This window comes from Dermacentor silvarum, chromosome 1 (genome assembly GCF_013339745.2).
Source record: "Dermacentor silvarum isolate Dsil-2018 chromosome 1, BIME_Dsil_1.4, whole genome shotgun sequence".
NCBI classification, from domain to species: Eukaryota; Metazoa; Arthropoda; class Arachnida; order Ixodida; family Ixodidae; genus Dermacentor; species Dermacentor silvarum.
Genome location: NC_051154.1, coordinates 397,847,890 through 397,865,254, shown reverse-complemented (window position 1 = coordinate 397,865,254; position 17,365 = coordinate 397,847,890). Strand labels below are relative to the sequence as shown.

Sequence of the window (17,365 nt, the reverse complement as noted above, 5' to 3'; positions counted from 1 at the left end):
ACGGTTTTTGGCATCCTGTTTCCGCGGCTTGGCATAGCCGCAAACACCGCCCCTGCGGAGCGCGACATTCAACGTCCGTACCGAACGGTAGCCGGAAGTAGAATCTGCGCCACTCTGCTTTACTGTTAATGCGTGTAAATTTGCTCACATTTGTAATAAACGATTTAAGTTTCTTAAAGCGCGGAAAGGAGGCGTCGTGCATGAGTGCGATTAACGGCATACAATATTGCACGCCTACATGAAATAACGCGCTGATTACATATTTCTGTAGAATTTGAGAAAAATAAAATTATCTCTAGCAGAGCGTGGTTTCGATCCACGGACCTCTGGGTTATGGGCCCAGCACGCTTCCACTGCGCCACTCTGCTTTACTGGTAATGCGCGTAAATTTGCTCACATTTGTAATAAACGATTTAAGTTTCTTAAAGCGCGGAAAGGATGCGTCGTGCATGAGTGCGATTCACGGCATACAATATTGCACGCCGACATGAAATAACGCGCTGATTAGATATTTCTGTAAAATGTGAGAAAAATAAAAATGTCTGTAGCAGAGCGTGGTTTCGATCCACGGACCTCTGGGTTATGGGCCCAGCACGCTTCCACTGCGCCACTCTGCTTTAATGTTAATGCATGTAAATTTGCTCACATTTGTAATAAACGATTTAAGTTTCTTAAAGCGCGGTAAGGAGGCGTCGTGCATGAGTGCGATTCACGGCATACAATATTGCACGCCGACATGAAATAACGCGCTGATTAGATATTTCTGTAAAATGTGAGAAAAATAAAAATGTCTGTAACAGAGCGTGGTTTCGATCCAGGGGCCTCTGGGTTATGGGCCCAGCACGCTTCCACTGCGCCACTCTGCTTTAATGTTAATGCATGTAAATTTGCTCACATTTGTAATAAACGATTTAAGTTTCTTAAAGCGCGGTAAGGAGGCGTCGTGCATGAGTGCGATTCACGGCATACAATATTGCACGCCGACATGAAATAACGCGCTGATTAGATATTTCTGTAAAATGTGAGAAAAATAAAAATATCTCTAGCAGAGCGTGGTTTCGATCCATGGACCTCTGGGTTATGGGCCCAGCACGCTTCCACTGCGCCACTCTGCTTTACTGTTAATGGGCGTAAATTTGCTCACATTTGTAATAAACGATTTAAGTTTCTTAAAGCGCGGAAAGGAGGCGTCGTGCATGAGTGCGATTCACGGCATACAATATTGCACGCCGACATGAAATAACGCGCTGATTAGATATTTCTGTAAAATGTGAGAAAAATAAAAATGTCTGTAGCAGAGCGTGGTTTCGATCCACGGACCTCTGGGTTATGGGCCCAGCACGCTTCCACTGCGCCACTTTGCTTTAATGTTAATGCATGTAAATTTGCTCACATTTGTAATCAACGATTTAAGCTTCTTAAAGCGCGTAATGGAGGCGTCGTGCATGAGTGCGATTCACGGCATACAATATTGCACGCCGACATGAAATAACGCGCTGATTAGATATTTTGTAAAATGTGAGAAAAATAAAAATGTCTGTAGCAGAGCGTGGTTTCGATCCACGGACCTCTGGGTTATGGGCCCAGCACGCTTCCACTGCGCCACTCTGCTTTACTGTTAATGGGCGTAAATTTGCTCACATTTGTAATAAACGATTTAAGTTTCTTAAAGCGCGGAAAGGAGGCGTCGTGCATGAGTGCGATTCACGGCATACAATATTGCACGCCGACATGAAATAACGCGCTGATTAGATATTTCTGTAAAATGTGAGAAAAATAAAAATGTCTGTAGCAGAGCGTGGTTTCGATCCACGGACCTCTGGGTTATGGGCCCAGCACGCTTCCACTGCGCCACTCTGCTTTAATGTTAATGCATGTAAATTTGCTCACATTTGTAATCAACGATTTAAGCTTCTTAAAGCGCGTAATGGAGGCGTCGTGCATGAGTGCGATTCACGGCATACAATATTGCACGCCGACATGAAATAACGCGCTGATTAGATATTTCTGTAAAATGTGAGAAAAATAAAAATGTCTGTAGCAGAGCGTGGTTTCGATCCACGGACCTCTGGGTTATGGGCCCAGCACGCTTCCACAGCGCCACTCTGCTTTTTTTTTTATTTATTGCCGGTCTTCGACGTGACAGTGAACAATGTGCACACATTGAAAAATCACATTCGGAAGCAATTGTACAGGATACAAGAGAAGAAAAAAAAAAGGGGAAGAGAAAAAACATAAAAGCCGCCCGTCCGTGTTGGACCAGCGTTGTCACATTAAAATTCCTTCATGGCTGTCAAAGGTTCTAGCCTTGACAGCCACTCCGGTACACACTCTTGCAATTTCTGTGCTTCAATAAACCTTGCCATAGATTCTTTGAAATAAACACGTGCGGGCCTAGCGTCAGGATCACAATGGTATCCCGCCATTCGTGCCCGCCATAAGCAGTGGAGCGCATTCAACATGACAATGTCGTAGGGAACCCCGTCGTCATCCTTAATTGCCAGAAATCTTATCCCGTGGGGGTCCAGCGGCAACTCCTTCTTGAGTGTTCGCTGTAAAACATCCCAGAGGTAAACCCCCTCCCAACAGTGCAAAAAAACATGGTCTATAGTTTCGGGCTGCTTGCAGATCAGGCAGTGCGATCCCCATGGTACCGTACAACCCCGTTCTTTCATAAAAGTCTTGACGGGGAGCGTTCCGGTGTGTAGCTTAAAGAAAAAAGTTTTTACGCCTGGTGGTACCTGCATGCGTTTCACCCGTTTGAGCACATCCTGTCCAGGCGCTCCACTGTATATGGCTCTGTATAAAGGCACTGGAAAAAGTACATCACAAATATCTCTATACAGTGTTTTTCTTTTCACTTCAAAAAGATAATCGTTTGAGAAACGCACAAAGAGGAAGCGTACACTATCCACCACTTCCTTGAAATACCCACGCAGTGTTCCGGTCATGCTTTCCGTACTAACTACATGTTCCGGCAATGCTTCGCTTAACCTTAGCTGGCACACAGTGCGCAAAAAGGGGTCACGCTCATCGCGAAAAAACAAAAATCTATTTACCAGCTGTCTAACAAAAAGATGAACCAAGCCCACACCCCCGTCCTTCACTCTTCTGAACAAGTTTGTTCGGCTGCACCTTTCCCATGTCGAACCCCAGATGAAGACAGCGAACACTCTGTGCAACCTTTGCACGTTTGCTCGTGAACAAAACAACACTTGCATGACATACCATAACTTAGAAATAAAAAAACATGTTACACACAGTCGCTCTTGCAAAAATGGACAGGTTAGTGCCTGCCCATCTGTCTGCCTTTTCTTTCATTTCTTTACTTTGACTCCTCCAGTACTCATCGCTACTATTGTAGCAGTCTAAGGGAACCCCGAGATACCTTGGCGGAGTTTTGACCCAGTTGACGTTCGCGAAGTGGTCCGGAGCAGACGGCCACTCCCCGTGCCACAGCCCGAGGGATTTGCCCCAATTTACTCGGCTGCCGGTTACATCACAGAAATGTTTCACGACATTAATTGTTTCGGTTATGCTCGCTTTGTCCGTACAACACACTGCAATGTCATCTGCATACGCGAGCAGCTTCACTTCTATCGCTGCTAGTCGAAAACCGCGTATTCTGTTATTTTCAGTAATCGCCAGACACATTGCTTCAATATAAATAGCGAACAGAAGGGGACTGAGGGGGCAGCCTTGGCGCACTGAACGCATGATGTTAATGGGGGCCCCCAGTGACTTATTTACAATTAACCTTGTTGTGCAGTTCTGGTACGCCAAGGTGACGCCCTCAGTGATGATGGAACCGACGTCAACTTGATCCAACATGGCAAACAAAATAACATGAGCGACGCAATCGAACGCTTTCTCGAGATCGAGCTGAAGGACTGCAACGCCACTATATGTGATGTCACAACACTCGAGAACACTTCGCATCTTATGAATGTTCGAAAAAATAGATCGCCCCTTGATGCTGCAAGTTTGGTGGTCTGCTACTATTTTCTTCATTACGCCTTGAAGTCTACTTGCTAAAATCTTCATTAATATCCTATAATCGACGTTTGTTAATGAGATCGGTCTATATGATGACACGAACCTTAGTTTATCTGTTTGATCGCTCTTAGGTATGGTGTGCGCTTTTCCAAAGGAAGGTGGCAAGGATTTCTGATCATATGCATCATTAAAGACGTCTGCTAACAAAGGGGCCAGTTCGCTTTTAAAAGCCTTGTACAACGCAGCGCTGAGACCATCAGGTCCCGGTGACTTGCCCATGTTCAAATCGTCGATTGCTTTCTCGACTTCCCTCTGGGTAATTTTGCTTTCTAGTCGCACTTTGGTGTCATCGCCCAATCGCGGCATGCGATGGAGAAAATCAGCTTTGAAAGCCGCAACATTTGCTTCCTGGAACGCAAAGAGCGACTGATAGTAGGCGAAAAACGCGCGCTCTATGCTTTCGTTGTCTTCAACAACAGTCCCATTCATTGAAATCTTATCGACATGGCTTCGTCGTCCATGCATCTTCTCTAGACCGAGCGCCCTTTTAGTGGGCGTCTCCCCTGCCGCTAGCGCTTCTGCTCGTGCGCGCACAATGGCACCTTGATAACGCTCCTTGTCGAACAGTTCAAGTTTTTCTTTGACGTTTCGCACTTCGTCTTTGTACGTACCAGGATCTTGACATTCAAGCGTTATCAGCTGCTTAAGCAGTGTACGCAACCCTCTTTCTTTCATTCCCTTCTCAAATTTTAAGTAGCTGGATCGTTCTAAGGCTTTTATCTTAACCTTTTGTTTGAAACATTCCCACTTATCTGCGATTGTTTCAGCTGTACCTTCGCGTACTTGAGTAACCATACTGCGTACTGCCTGTACAAATGGCTCATCGTTTAGTAACAGCGCGTTCATTTTCCACCTATCCCAATCAAAAGCATTCCGCCTTTTCTCTATACCTACATGGCATTTTACCAGGCAGTGGTCGGAAAAGGACACTGGTAAAACGCAATACCCATGGCATGTTGGAATCATATCCAAAGAGATATACATGCGATCCAGTCGCGCATGACTACTGCCCTGAAAACGCGTAAAGGTTACTTCGCGCCCATCTTCCAGACACTCAAATACATCTTCAAGTTCATTTTCACATATAAGATTTGATAGCACGTCACTGCTTCTGTCACGCATACCGGCATTGCTGACTCTGTCTGTAGCACTCAACACACAATTGAAATCCCCTAACAGAATTACGCGCTTATCACCACGGACATACTGTACAAGGTTCGAAAAAAAAGGACACGCTCATCTACTGAATTCGGCGCGTATATGCATATGACGTGGAACTCAGCTTCACACATAACAACATCACAGAAAACGATCCTGCCAGAGTGACAAGAATATACACTTTCAATCACTAGACCCGGCAGTTTCTTCACAAAAAGTATGCACCCGCCCGATGTGCCAATCGCATGGCTAACCACCGCGAAATATCTATTCGTGAAACGCCGCACCATGCTCCCGGTCTCCTCCTCTCCGTCCACCTTAGTCTCTTGGACGGCTAGTATGTCTATCTCGTGGTCAGTGACCAACCGTAGGAGCTGACTCTGCCTACGACTAGCCGCCAACCCTCTCACATTTAATGTGGCAATACTAAAGGACGGAATTTCAGCCATCTTGAACTAAAGAAAAGGTAGGCCCGGAGCATGGTGCTTACCGTTCACGACTAGCCCTTGGCTAGCCGCCTCCGGGACCTTGCGGCTTCCCGGCGTTGTTCGTCGGTGGCGCATTGTCCCCAGGCTTTTTCTCGGTCGGGACATTCGGCATAGGCTTGAAGCCCATGCGTCGCCCAAGCGGCGTCTTCGTCGGCGGCCCCTCGCTGGTGCTTCCTGCACCCTCGTCCCGGTTAGTTTCGTCGTGCGGGCGCTTGACTGGGGCACCGGGAGTCGCTGGCCGGTCACTGTCGTTGACGGTCTCCTCCTGCTGCATTGCCACGGTGTTGTCGTCGGGGGCGCCTTCACTAACGCCTCCCGTCACTTGGCCTTCGGCAGTCTCGACCTGTACGGGTTCTCTTGGCTTCTCGGCAGCCTCAGCCGCCTTGCCTTCCGCGCCTCCGTTCGACGTGCCACTGCTTGTCGCGGTGGTCACCAGGCTTCCGGCTCCTTCAGCGGCGTCCTCCGCCTCGACCACGTCCATGACATGCTCTGCCACGACGTCGGTCACTGCTGGACTTGTCACGGTGGCGTAAGATTTGACACAGTCCTCGTCGACGTGGCCGAATCGCCTACACCGGGAACATCGGGGGACCTTGCACTCCCGGCGGACGTGTCCCGTGCCCTGGCAGCGCAAGCACTGCATGGGCCGACCGGGAACAACCACCAGGGCCAATTCACCGCCGACGCGGACCTGATGCGGAAGGTCCTCCACCTTGACGCCACTCTTCAGTTTGAGGAGCACGGTCCGTGTGGTTGAGGTCTTGTCCCCCATGCCAAGGACACGCCACGTCTCCCGGCTTACCTCCTCCACCTTGCCAAAGGCCGCGAACGCCGTCCGGACGTCCTCGTCGGAAACACCATACAGCAGCCAATGTAGCCTCAGCTTCACCTGCTGGTCCTGCGGGTCGACGATGACGCACCGTCGTCCCTTCAGCTGCAGTTCTTTGAGGTCCACCAGCCGTTTCGTAGCGGTCGCATCCTTGAGGGTCACCGCCCAGACGTGATTAATCTGGTACGCCCCTATGCATGCCACGTCAGGTAGCAAACCCGTTGGCAGCAGGGCGTCCCTGAAGTCCTCGACCTTGTAGGGTCTGGCACGTACATCACCGTGCAAAAACACGGTATTAATAGCCACTCGTCCTTTAGGCAGTTGAGGCAGAATAAACGGATATTCTTTGGCATCGTCATTGGTCCTGTTTCCGCGGCCAGAAGTGACCGCTGTCGCTGCCCCGGAAGAGGCCATGATCCCACAACCGTTCAGCTCGGAAGCCGGAAGCAGAATGCGCCACTCTGCTTTAATGTTAATGCATGTAAATTTGCTCACATTTGTAATCAACGATTTAAGCTTCTTAAAGCGCGTAATGGAGGCGTCGTGCATGAGTGCGATTCACGGCATACAATATTGCACGCCGACATGAAATAACGCGCTGATTAGATATCTCTGTAAAATGTGAGAAAAATAAAAATGTCTGTAGCAGAGCGTGGTTTCGATCCACGGACCTCTGGGTTATGGGCCCAGCACGCTTCCACTGCGCCACACTACTTTTTTTTTCTTTATTGCCCGCTTAACACGATACGGGGAAAACAACAATATAACATCATGTTAAAAATGCTAACTTGTCTATAGTTAGCATATGTGGGCCAAAAACGCCTTTTGGGCAAAGAGTTCGCCCAGAAAAACATACCAATCATGCTTTTCATCCTGCTGCTTGTATACATCTCGTAAATACGCAATGCTTTCGTTGAAGTTGTCTCTGGCTGACCTCGGGTTTGCATCCTCATTTCGCACTGACATTCTGGTTTTCCATACACTGTGCATTACTAGAATCGTTAACATACCATACGGCACACTTTCGCTGTCGACCGGGAGAAATCGAATGCCATGAGGTGTGAGCGGCAGTTCCTTTTTTAATGTTCTTTGGAGAATGTCCCATAGAAAGACAGCATCGCTACAATCGAGAAAAATGTGCTCGATCGTTTCGGTCCTTTTGCATATTATACAATTTACCGACCACGGCACGAATATGCCTTTTTCTTGCAACCACGGTTTTGTAGAAAGTGTGCCGCTATGTAGCATGAAAAAAAAAGTTTTGATCGACGACCGGATGCCCATTCTTTTAATCCTTTTTAAGACATTGCTGCCAGTTCCTGGATTGTACAACGTTCGATACAAAGGTACGGGCATCATCACATCGATTAGGTCTTTGTACAGACGTTTTCTTTTAACATCGCTCAGATACTCCATTGAAAATCTGAGTTGTAACAATTGGAAGGCGGCAACAATTTCGAGCATGTATCCACGAATTCTGGGTTGCATAATGGCACGTGACGACACAATAACATCTGGAAAAGCGTTTGCTAGACTTACTTGCAAAACGGTCCTCAAAAATATATTCGTTTGATCGCGAAAAAAAAGAACCTAGAGACAATTTGTCTCACAAACAAATGTATCAAGCCCAGTCCTCCGACCGCACTGGAAGAAACAGGTTGGTGCGGCTTACCCTTTCCCATGATGGAATTCCACACAAAGACTGCTAACACTCTATGCAGTCGTTGAATACCTAAACGGGACATGTGTAGTGCTTGCAAAACATGCAATACCCGAGCAATAATGAAAATGTTGCACACTGTGGCTCGGGAAAAAATCGATAAATCCCGTTCACCCCATTTGTTTTGTTTTTTCGCGAGCTTTGTCTGTCTCCTCTTTCCAGTATTCTTGTGTGTCCTTGTAATGTTGCAGTGGTACGCCTAGGTATTTGCTTGGAGTAGTTGCCCATTGCATGTTGGCGTACGTGACCGGTGTGCTATCCCAGTGTCCATGCCAAAACCCCGCACATTTATCCCAGTTTATTCTACTCCCGGTATACTGACAGAACACGGTGGCATCTCTTATAACTTTTGTTACACTTTCCCTATCAGTACAGAAGACAGATATATCATCGGCGTAAGACAATACTTTCACCTCGCATGCCATGAGGCGAAATCCTTTTATGTGCTCATTTTTAATAATCTTTTAACCAAAGGGCTCTAAGTAAATGCAAAAAAGTAGTGACGACAAAGGACACCCTTGTTTCACTGAAGAGACAATCTGAATGCTTTCGCTTACTTGTTTGTTTACTATAAATGAAGCGGTGTATTCGGTGTACGACATTTTAACACCTTCCAGTATTATTTTCCCACATTAACATATTTCAAAATAGAAAACAATATTTCATGTGTGACAAGATCAAAAGCCTTTTCCAGATCTATTTGCAGCACGGCAACGTGGTTGGAAAATACATCACAACACTCTAAAATATTTCTTGCTACATGAATGTTCGTCGTTATGCTTCTACCTTTAATTCCACATGTCTGGTGTGGTCCGACTATATCTTTAATAGAGCCCTGTAATGTTCTTGCCAATACCTTCATAAATACCTTGTAATCTACGTTAGCGAGGGTAATTCGGCGGTAAGAACCAACCAAGAGTTGCTTAAGCCAGTCATCTGTTTTAGGAATCAGAATGATATGTGACTGCCGAAAAGAAAGCGGAAGTTTTCCGACGTCATATGCCTCTGGTATCATTTCATGCAGTACTTCATCCATGCGACCTTTGAATTTCTTGTAAAAAGCTGAACCTAGTCCATCAGGACCGGGAGCCTATCCGGGGCTTAGATCATCGATTGCCTTTTCGATTTCCTTTAATGTAATTGATGCTTCTAGAAATGATGTTGCATCCTCATCCAGTTGTGGCATTAGCGGTAGAAAAGCATTTTCAAAACCCTCGTTAATTTCTTTCTTTTGGCCAAACATATTCCGAAAGTGTTCTACAAAAGCATTTTCTATATCACTTTTGTTATCTGTTACTACGCCTCGGTACTTTATTTCTGTGATTTCGTTTTTTGTCTGGTATCTTTTTTCGTCACTAAGGGCGCGTTTGGTGGGTGTTTCGCCCATCCGCAAACGCTCTGTACGGGCCCGTATTACTGCACCTCTATAATTTTCGATGTCGATAAGCTCAAGCTGTCGCTTGGTATCTTGAATTTCTTTGCTGCGCAGGCCGGGGGCGACGCTTTCTTGGCTTATCAAGAAGTCCAACTGGGCTTGCAGTTCTTTTTCTTGTTTTAGTTTGACGTTCGGAAGCTCGTTCTATTGCTTTAATCTTTATCTTTTCTTTGAAAAGCTCCCATCTACCAATAATACACTGGTGCTCTTCTTCTAGTAACTCATTAAGTTTTCCATTACGTAGTCCACGAAAGGTTTATCATCCAATAGATTGTCATTAAGTTTCCAGAGCTGCCAATTAAATGTACTTTTTATTTTTTCTGCACCAAGCGAGAAAGACACTAAACTGTGGTCACTGAAACAAACATGATTCACCGTGTAATTGATGCACAAGGGCACAAGAGCAGTCGATATGTAAGCTCTATAGAGTCTCGCGTTGCTATTTCTTTGAAAATGTGTGAACTGTGGAATGTTATTATCCGAAAACAAAGAAGCTACGTCATCTAAGTTGTATTCTTGTACAATGGCGCTCAAAAATATTGCACTTTTCTCCCGGATAGGTTGTTTATTTGCTCCATCTTCTGGTGCACAAACACAATTGAAATCGTCACGTAATACCACTAGTTTAGCGCAAAGCAGGTACTTCTCCATTTCCTCAAAAAACGATCTTCGGTCAGGTTCCCTCTTTGGTGCATACGTGTTAATCACCTTCCAATTTTTTCCGGCAAAAGTAAAATCACAAACAATGTATCGGCCACTTTGACCAACACTTAATGAATCTTCGACGATCCCGATAGAATTTCGAAGAAAAAGAGCACAACCTGCCAACAAGCCCACTGCATGGCTTGTGCATACATTGTATCGATTTCGGAAGGTTAACACCATGCGATCGCTCTGTTCTTGCGTTTCTATCTTTGTCTCCTGAACTGCTATGATTTCCAGTTCATTTTCTAACATCAGGCGGCTAAGCTGGTACTGACGTCTCCGAGACGCCAGACCTCTCACATTTATTGTCGCTATACGTAGTTCTGTTCCTGATTTTAACGCCATATTTAATAAGGTGCAGGTTGATCGCATGAGATTACCCGTTTACAATGTGAAACAGTAAGCATTGTGGAAGGCATACAGCAGACCTTGCTGTCACTCCTCTTATGTGGTGCAATGTAAGCCATGGGCCTCTTCAATCCGCAAGGCTTCACAACACTTGCACTCAGTCCAACCATAGTCCCCGAAAACTCCCCCGAAGGCCACCCACACAGTCCCATGCGGAGACTCAGCGTCAAGGCGGCGGTTTGTCCGCCGACCGTCGCTCGGCCTAAATATTCGGCCGTGCTTTCATTGAGGTCCGCCTTGTGGTCATTTCCTTGAACGGTGGTTCTGTCCCTTCACCTCTTTTGTCTGGTTTTTCCTCGACGCTACACCTGTACACTGACGGTTCTGTCCGCCAGGATGGTTCCGCGGCCGCCGCCTGCGTTGTGCCGCACCTCGATGTCGCGAGACAGTGCCGCCTGTCCTACCGAGCTTACTCCACCACAGCGGAGCTTGTGGGACTACATCTGGCGGCCGACATCCTCGAAGAGTCGCCGTTCCTGAACCGAGTGGCGATTCTTTGCGACTCGAGGTCCGCTTTGCGCCAGCTGCTGCTCGACGAGCGTGCGCCGCCACTGGCACAGCGCGTTGCCTGCAGGCTGCATGCTCTACAGCGACACGGGTGCGACCTGTGCCTCCAGTGGATACCGTCGCACGTCGGTGTCGCCGGGAACGAGGCAGCAGATGACCTGGCAAGGTGCGCCCACGATCCCCTATCCCCGCTGTCGACGCGAGTCAACTCGTTCGACGTGGCGTGGCTTGAGGTAGCGCACCGTCAGCCGCCAGGGAAGAGGAACACCGTCGACGACCACGCAGCCAGTGTGGCGCTGGGCAGCAGCGCGTGGGTGGACCATGATAGCCTCCGACTTTGCCGCCGACAAGCGCAGGCCAATAGCCCGCAGGAAGTCGCCGACCGCATCCGCCGCCGCCTGGAGCTGCAGACGCATCTGTGCCATCGTTGCCGGCGGGTCACGGACGAAGAGCGCCACGTCGTCCGCGTAGACCACGGTACGCACAGGGAGGTGCCCACTGCTGCGCACGCACTCGCTGATGGGCGCGAGTGCAAGGTTGAACAGAAAGGGGCTCAACACACTCCCCTGAGGCACACCACAAGTCACTGAACGGGGCGAGCTGGTCGCACGCCCAACCCGAACAACGGACGACCGGTCTGTTAGGAAGGCCCGCACGTACGCCACGAGCCGGAGACTGCTCGCCTGCACTCGCCGGAGCAAGACGTGTTTTTCTTGCTCCCTTGCGCCGCTTTGTTCCCCTCCCCCGACCACGCTCTGAGCGTAGCCCTTATCAGGGCTCCCAAGGGAGTGGGACGTTAGGAACGTGAGCTCTATAGCTGAGTTATCGTATAGCTAGGCGGCTACACTCAACATGTAGCCATCCAGCCCAGCACCCTCACGATGGGTGACCTCTCGGACGGCGAGTCCGGTTTCGCGCCCTAGCGGCACCCCCGGCCGCTCGCGGAACATGGAGGCTCTCCTCAGAGCCACTCGACGGCTCCTGACCCATGACCTCCACCCACCGGCTCTCCAGTCTGCATCCCAGAAGGTCGGAACAGTGGGTAAAAAAATGCGCATTGCCAAGCGCCTCCAGCCTTCACCCAGACGCACCGGCGCCCCGACCCCTGCAACGGCCCGAAAGCGCAAGCGCCGCAAAGTCGCCGCAGCCCCCCCCCCCCCCCCCCCCCGGATGCTGCATCCCCACCAGCCACATCAAAAAGCCGCCCCAGTTTGAGGGAAGCTGAGACCACAACCGGTTCGCCACAGCACACCGAACTGGTGTCGCCTCCCCCACCCGCGCAGCACGAAGTGGCCACGCACTCCCCCCCACCCCCCCAGCAGCCTGACACAGCAGGGGACGGTGCGGCAGACGAAAAGAGCCCGCATACAAGTACGCTCTCCAGTCCCCCCTCTCATCCGCTTCCACGAGCGCTTCCGAGAGCCCCTCCCCCTCGCCATCGACTGAGAGCACTCCGAGCAGCGAGGACACCTCCTCTCCAGCTTGCACCCGATCCCCTTCCCTGTCGGATCGAGAAGCCTCCGAGCTGTCAGAGGGAGAGGAACCTGTCCAGCAAGTCCACCCCCCAGTGGGTGACGTGGCTCCCGAGGTGGCGGAAGTAGAGGAACCGGCTGCTCAACCACCCGCACATCACGAGGTCCCCAAGCTCCCGGAGGGAGACAAACCGGTTGAGAGTCAACAACTCTCAAGAGCACGTGGCTCCCAAGCTCCCGGCGAGAGGGAAATCTCCCCAGTGACACCACCCCACGGCGGACCAGGTTGACACTGCTCTACCGGAGAGAGGGAAACCGATCGGACAGCTCCCTTCCCCGGCCGGAACGGCGCGCCCCAGCTGTGTGCTTGGTACCCGCGCCCCCCTGGTCGAGGATGCGTTCCCCCCTCTACCCCCTCCAGGCAAGCCGCCCCTCCCCCACCCTGGCACAAAGGCAAGCCTGCCACAGGCAAGGAGGGAGAGAGACAACCAGCTGAAGGAGTCAGCTGTGGCTCCAAGGAAGCAGCCCAGCGACCGGGCCGGCGCACGTGCACTCAACGGTGCCCCGCCCCCTCCAGCGATGCGAAACCGCAAGCGCCGCCGCCGCGGAGGCCGTCGACAGCGTCCTCGCCGTGCCCCAGCCCTTCTGCCTTTGCGGGAACCCTGCGACACTGTGTTGTATCGCCCCCTCGCCGGGATGACAAACTTCCTCGCACACTCGCAGGAGGCGATTGCGGCACAGCTGTCGCGGGTGGCTGGCGCGCACCGGGTCAGAGTCAACTTCCGACTCAACATTGTCGCGGTTGACGCTGCCAGCGACGTTCCACTGGACCCGCTCCTCGCTGTCACGGAAATATGTGGCGTCCCGGTTCGCGCGACGTCAGCCCCGGCCGAGTCCTGCACGGGATACGTCTTCGGCGTCGACCGCAACCTCAACGACGACATCCTGCTGGCGAATGTCGAGTCGGGTGTTGCGGTACTTGGATGCGTCCGTGCGGGCGGAAATGTTGTCCTCCGCTTCGTGGGCAGGAAGCCCCCTGCTGAGGTCGCATTGTTTAAGGTGCGCCGGTCTGTGCTCCCGAAGCGCCCGCGTCCTAGGCAGTGCCACCACTGTGGCGCCTACGGCCATATAACCGCGACCTGCACCTCCGAGCAACGTTGCCTTCGTTGTGGGGGCGCCCACAAAACGTCCGGCTGCACGGCCAAACAAGCCACCTGCCTGAACTGCGGCGGCCCGCACGCGGCGACAGAGCAAGAAAGAAAGGTCGCTGAGACCCTCGCCTCGTCTGAGCTGCCCTTAACTCGCCGCCAAGCTACCGTCCTCGTCCGCACCACGGGACAGCCCACCACACAGGGGCCGCAACAACACGCCGCCTCCCTTGTCCCGTCCAGAGTGCAACCTGGCCGGAGCTACTCCGACGCCGCGGACGACCGCCCGGCGAGGCCGCCCGTCGCGGGCAACACGTCGACGCCTACGCCCCGATTACCCTCGGCGTCTCCCGACTCACGCGACGCCGTCATCGCGCTGTTGACTGCCGCGCTCGCGTTCGCGACAGAGTTTTTGCCGCAGGACTGCCCCGCACGCCCACTGTGCGCGGCCGCCCTTGCCGCTCAACGAACACTCGCCAGCCATGGCAGTTAGACCTCAGGGTGCCTCTCGGCCGCGCATATTGCAGTGGAACTGCAACTCCCTGCGCCGCCGACACGCTGAGCTCGCAGAGCACCTTCCTCTGCACGACTAAAATATTCTCGCTTTACAGTAAACGTACGCGCGTGCAGAGGAGGTCTCGCTGCCGGGCTACATCGGTTACAGCAGTGCGTCGGACTGTGCCATGCCTGAGTGTGACGCTGCGCCGTGCTCTGTTGACGCGCATCCGCCTGGCCGTCCCCGCGTTGCCGTCTACGTGCGAGCCGCCCTTCCTCGTGCGCGGGTCCCCACGGACCACCTGTGCTCCGCGATGATCGAGTGCGTGGCCGTCACTGTGCGCGTGCGCGGCACGAACACCTCGGTGGCCAGTGTTTACGTTCGCGCGGGTGCCCGTCGCGCCGGCTACTCGTTCGTTGTGCGCCTCACTGCGCTGCTCTCGCCCGACACCGTCGTGTGCGGCGATTTCAACGCTCACCACCGCGACTGGGGCAGTGCCAGGAGCAATGCGCGAGGAGGGGACTTGTCTGCCGTTGCGGCTGCGGGCCTCACCGTCCTCAACAGTGGGGAAGCGACGTTCGTGCGGCGGGACGGAGTCGCCACAGTGATCGGCCTGGCGCTTGTCTCGGAGCGCTGCTCTTACTCCTGGCAGCGTGCTCCGGACACCGCCGGATCGGATCACTACCCGATCACCCTGTGCCCCACCAAGTCAAGTCGCGGCGCCACGCGCGTGTACGCTGTCGTGCGGTGGCCGCTCTTCCGCGAGATGTGTGCGAGACCGTCGCACTGCAGTGATTACTTCGCGCACATCGCGGAGTGCGCGGGCCGTGCCACGACACGCGTGATCGTCCCCGCCGGCACGCCCTGCCCCGACATCAAGTTGCTGAACGTCCGCGCGGCTCGCCGACGTGCTCAGCGACGCGCGCTCCGCTCCGGTGCCGCCGCGGACTGGACTACATACAACCGACTTGACGCGGTGTGCAGGCGACACGCGAGGCAGCTGCGCCGACGTAGCTGGGCGGGCCTCTGCTCGTCGCTCGCGAGACCCCGCAACCAACACCGCGGCTGGCGCGTCCTGAATGCGCTGCTGAACCCCAGGACACCACGGTTCCCTGTGCTCGCCATCGCTGTGGCGCAGGGCATCAGCGAGCTCACGCTCGCCGAACAGCTGGCGGACGCCTTTGCTGTTGCCGCTACCACTCCCCTCCTTGGTGTGCCTGCGGTCGCGCTGCGGGCGCTCTACGTGGCTGTGTTCGTGCGGGGTGGAGATCAGTCAACCCACGCGCAGGCAATCACAAGTCTGTGCGAGGAAGACTTCACCTTTCACGAGCTGCAGCGCGTGCTGTGCCGCGGGCGGCGCCGCAGTGCGCCCGGGCAGGACGGAGTCACCCACCAAATGCTGCGCAACCTGGACGAAGATCAGCGACACTTCCTGCTCGACGCATTCAACGGTGTCCTGCGCAGCGGGTGCCTCCCGGAGTCCTGGCGCTCCGCGCTCGTGGTGCCAGTACTGAAGAGTGGCAAGCCGCCTCGCAGCCTCGCCTCATACAGGCCCGTCTCTCTAACGTCAGTCCCTGGCAAGACGATGGAGGCGATGGCCCTGTCGAGGCTCCTATGGATAGCGGACATCCGGGGTGTTTTTCCGCCTGAACAGTGTGGGTTCCGCACGCAACGCTCCACGGCCGACGGCCTTGCCGCCGTTGTGGGCACGCTGGAGCAGGCAAGTCGCGACGGCCACGCCGCGTTCCTGCTGCTCTTAGACGTCCAGAGCGCGTTCGACTCCCTGCCCCACGACACCATCATCTCGGCTGTGCGCGCTCTTGGTGTGGGGGGCCGGCTCCTGGCGTACGTGCGGGCCTTCCTAACAGACAGGTCGTCCGTTGTTCGGGTTGGGCGTGCGACCAGCTCGCCCCGTTCAGTGACTTGTGGTGTGCCTCAGGTGAGTGTGTTGAGCCCCTTTCTGTTCAACCTTGCACTCGCGCCCATCAGCGAGTGCGTGCGCAGCAGTGGGCACCTACCTCCCTGTGCGTACCGTGGTCTACGCGGACGACGTGGCGCTCTTCGTCCGTGGCCCGCCGGCAACGATGGCACAGATGCGTCTGCAGCTCCAGGCGGCGGCGGATGCGGTCGGCGACTTCCTGCGGGCTATTGGCCTGCGCTTGTCGGCGGCAAAGTCGGAGGCCATCGTGGTCCACCCACGCGCTGCTGCCCGGCGCCACACTGGCTGCGTGGTCGTCGACGGTGTTCCTCTTCCCTGGCGGCTGACGGTGCGCTACCTCGGGCTCACCATCGACCATCGCCTGACATGGCTCTCCGCCGTGAAGCGGCTTCGCGCTGCCATGCGCCAAGTTAAAGGCGCGGTGCGCGCGCTCCTCGCGCGTGGTGACGGCTGCCCCCCCTCGTTCGCGGTTGGCATGTACGGTGCAGTGGCGCTGTCCAGGGTCCTGTACGCGCTCCCACTGTGCAACCTGCGACCGCATCTGTGGCGACGCATCGACGCCGACCACCGACGAGTGCTTCGCATGTGCCACGGCCTGCCCAGTGCTTCTCGTGTCGCAGAAACGCTCGCGGAAACCGTCGCCTGGCCCGTCTCCCTCACTGCCGATCTGCGCGCCCTTGGTCACTTGGAGCGCCTTTACCGTGCCCCCGGTGCCGGCCCCATGCTGTCATACCTGCGCGAGCTGCCCAAGTCGCGTGTGGGGATGCTCCTCGAGCTCTTCGACAGCCTGGCGGTCGACGCCCCGGCCTCCCCTGCTGCCTGGCCGCCACCAAACCAGCGTGTGCCGTTGCGAGTGTGCCTCGACCTGCCGGGCGTCCGCTCCAAGCACCGCACGCCTCGTTGCGCTGTGGTGCAGGAGGCTGCTGCACGGATACACGACAACCTGGTGGGGAGGGCACACCTGTACACTGACGGTTCTGTCCGCCAGGATGGTTCCGCGGCCG

The 17,365-nt window shown here is 53.6% G+C and overlaps 4 non-coding genes across 4 annotated transcripts; all 4 read right to left on the bottom strand.

Moving 5' to 3' along the window:
- Positions 1-296: 296 nt before the first annotated feature.
- Trnam-cau (transfer RNA methionine (anticodon CAU)) lies at positions 297-368 on the bottom strand. The gene has a single exon. It is a non-coding gene; the product is annotated as a tRNA-Met (tRNA).
- Positions 369-545: 177 nt separating this feature from the next.
- On the bottom strand, positions 546-617 carry Trnam-cau (transfer RNA methionine (anticodon CAU)). Its single transcript has one exon. It is a non-coding gene; the product is annotated as a tRNA-Met (tRNA).
- A 923-nt stretch (positions 618-1,540) lies between these two features.
- Positions 1,541-1,612, bottom strand: Trnam-cau (transfer RNA methionine (anticodon CAU)). Its single transcript has one exon. It is a non-coding gene; the product is annotated as a tRNA-Met (tRNA).
- A 177-nt stretch (positions 1,613-1,789) lies between these two features.
- Trnam-cau (transfer RNA methionine (anticodon CAU)) lies at positions 1,790-1,861 on the bottom strand. Its single transcript has one exon. It is a non-coding gene; the product is annotated as a tRNA-Met (tRNA).
- Between the last annotated feature and the right edge of the window lie 15,504 nt (positions 1,862-17,365).